This window comes from Bos mutus, chromosome 19 (assembly GCF_027580195.1).
Source record: "Bos mutus isolate GX-2022 chromosome 19, NWIPB_WYAK_1.1, whole genome shotgun sequence".
Lineage (NCBI taxonomy): Eukaryota > Metazoa > Chordata > Mammalia > Artiodactyla > Bovidae > Bos > Bos mutus.
The window spans coordinates 53126031-53128924 of NC_091635.1; the positions used below are offsets into that span (position 1 = coordinate 53126031).

Genomic DNA, 2894 nt, shown 5'->3' on the forward strand with positions numbered 1-2894 from the left:
AATATAGTGTTTTATAACTTACATGCTTATTACACACAATCATTTGCTTGCAATAACTATACTGTACTAAAACATACAGTGGAAAATTGGAATACTCATGATTTCTAAATTGAAAATTAAATAAAATATAATTATATGGTTAACTCAGTGTTTTTTCACAATTTTTTGATTTGATACTTATAATAAGCCTGAGGGATTTGGGGTCAGATATTAATTTCAGTGAGTTTGTTGAGGAAGAAGTTATGAGTTCAAGAGAGGCCATATGTCTCATTCAAGGTCATCTGTCAGATAAATGATGGACACAGTCTCCAATTTAAGGCATAAGACAAAATATAGTTCAGTTTACAACAATCCAGCCTCACACCAAAACACGGTCCTGGGAAAAGAGGTCAAAGACAGAAACTAGAACTGCTCTTCTGGGGGAATGCTGTCATCCTAACAGAAAACTATCTGCCAAGAAGACAAAAAGGAGGGTGTGGCTTTCCAGAATGTGTCCATGGCAACACATCTTATTGTCATAGGAGAGTTCAAATCATCCAACACAAACAAAAGTAACAATAGTTACCTTTATCCTCAAAATCTGGATAAGTTGCTCATTTTCAAGTTATGAAAAGGCCAGATACAGCAGCGCTCTCTCCAGCTTATCGATGGAAAACCAAAAAGCCAAAGCCAGAGAGAAGTGACCCACTGTCACTCGCTTTTACAAAGCAGCCTGGTGCCTCCCTAATCTCTTCACTGCTGCCTATATCTCCTGCTTCTTCAGGGTGTAGATCACTGGGGGCTGAGCATGTGAGTCATGACCATGTGGCTGATGGATACAGCCTTGTCAATGGAGAAATAAATGAAGGGCCAGGCATAGAGGTAAATGCTTGGAATGAAGACAATAGACACCATGACACTGAGGGCGGTGCAGGTGGAAGCTGCCTTCCTCCTTGCCTGTCCTGAGTGGGACCTCAGCATCACCAGGGATGGCTGAGTAGGAGACCAGGAGGAGGAGGAACCAGATGACATCCAGCATCCCACAGATGCAAATCATTAGGAACTCCAGGACAGAAGTGTCAGCGCAGGCGAGTCTCAGTACCTGTGGAACATCACAGTAGAAGTTATTTAGGACATTGGGGCCACAAAAAGGCAGTGGGAGCATCAGAGCCAGTTGGGAGATGGAATGAACAAAACCTACCATCCAGGCTGTCACAAGCAGCCCCACACAGAGCTGAGTGATCATGATGGCAACATAGTGGAGGGGCCAGGATACAGCAACCAAGGCGGTCATAGGCCATCACTGAGAGGAAGAAGACCATGGCACCTCCCAGAAAGTGGAAGAAGAAAATCTGGGCCATGCATCCCTGGTAGGAGATGGTCTTCTTCTCAGCAAGGAAGACCACCAGCATCTTTGGGGCAGTGACTGAGGAGAAACAGAGGTCTATGACAGCCAAGTTTCACAGCAGTGTGAGGTGTGCAAATTTCACAAAGGTGTGTGGAGCCTGAAATCAGAGGTCACTGTGACCATAACCAGAAGGCTTCCCATGATGGTGGTTGTGTAGACAAACAGGAAAACCAGAAACAAGACTAGCTGGATCTCCTGAGTCTGTGAGAGCCCCAAGAAGACAAAATCTGACACCCACATGAGGTTCCCCAGTTCCATGGTGTCTTCTCCAGGCATCTAAAGAAAACACACCACAGACAGTAATGTACTAATGCTCAGGGACTCAAATTGAGTTCCTCAGATCTAGATGATGGATATTTATGTGTACATCCTAATTCCAGTTGCTGACTAAATGGTCCTACCCCGGGAACATGTACAACTTGGTAATAGAATATATACTCATGAAATATTTAGATCCATCCAGAGACACATGCAACCTACTTTTTTTTTTTTTTCTTCTCGGCCCTGAAAAGGGCCTGCAACCTACTTTTAAAAGATTCGGTGTTACTGAGGAAAACAGAATTGAAAGAGACACGTGTACCCCAATGTTCATCACAGCACTGTTTACAATAGCTAGGACATGGAAGCAACCTATTTGTCCATCAGGAGATAAATGGATAAGAATGTTGTGGTACATATTTACAATGGAGTATTACTCAGCTATTAAAAAGAATGAATTTGAATCAGTTCTAATGAGGTAGGTGAAACTGGAACCTGTTATACAGAGTGAAGTAAGTCAAAAAGAAAAACACCAATACAGTATATTAATGCATATATATATATGGAATTTAGAAAGATGGTAATGATGACCCTACATATGAGAGAGCAAAAGAGACAGATATAAAGAACAGACTTTGGACTCTGTGTGAGAAGGTGAGGGTGGGATGATTTGAGAGAATAGCATTGAAACATGTATATTCAGATCAGATCAGATCAGTCGCTCAGTCGTGTCTGACTCTTTGCAACCCCATGAATTGCAGCACGCCAGGCCTCCCTGTCCATCACCAACTCCCAGAGTTCACTCAGACTCATGTCCATCGAGTCAGTGATGCCATCCAGCCATCTCATCCTCTGTCGTCCCCTTCTCCTCCTGCCCCCAATCCCTCCCAGCATCAGAGTCTTTTCCAATGAGTCAACTCTTCACATGAGGTGGCCAAAGTACTGGAGTTTCAGCTTTAGCATCATTCCTTCCAAAGAAATCCCAGGGCTGACCTCCTTCAGAATGGACTGGTTGGATCTCTTTGCAGTCCAAGGGACTCTCAAAAGTCTTCTCCAACACCACAGTTCAAAAGTATCAATTCTTCGGCGCTCAGCCTTCTTCACAGTCCAACTCTCACATCCATACATGACCACAGGAAAAACCATAGCCTTGACTAGACGAACCTTTGTTGGCAAAATAATGTCTCTGCTTTTCAATATGCTGTCTAGGTTGGTCATAACTTTCCTTCCAAGGAGTAAGCGTCTTTAA

General features: G+C 43.4%; 1 pseudogene; it reads right to left on the reverse strand.

Annotated features, from left to right (window-relative positions):
* Nucleotides 1–700: 700 nt before the first annotated feature.
* On the reverse strand, nucleotides 701–1645 carry LOC102266764 (olfactory receptor 4D2-like; annotated as a pseudogene).
* Nucleotides 1646–2894: the final 1249 nt, after the last annotated feature.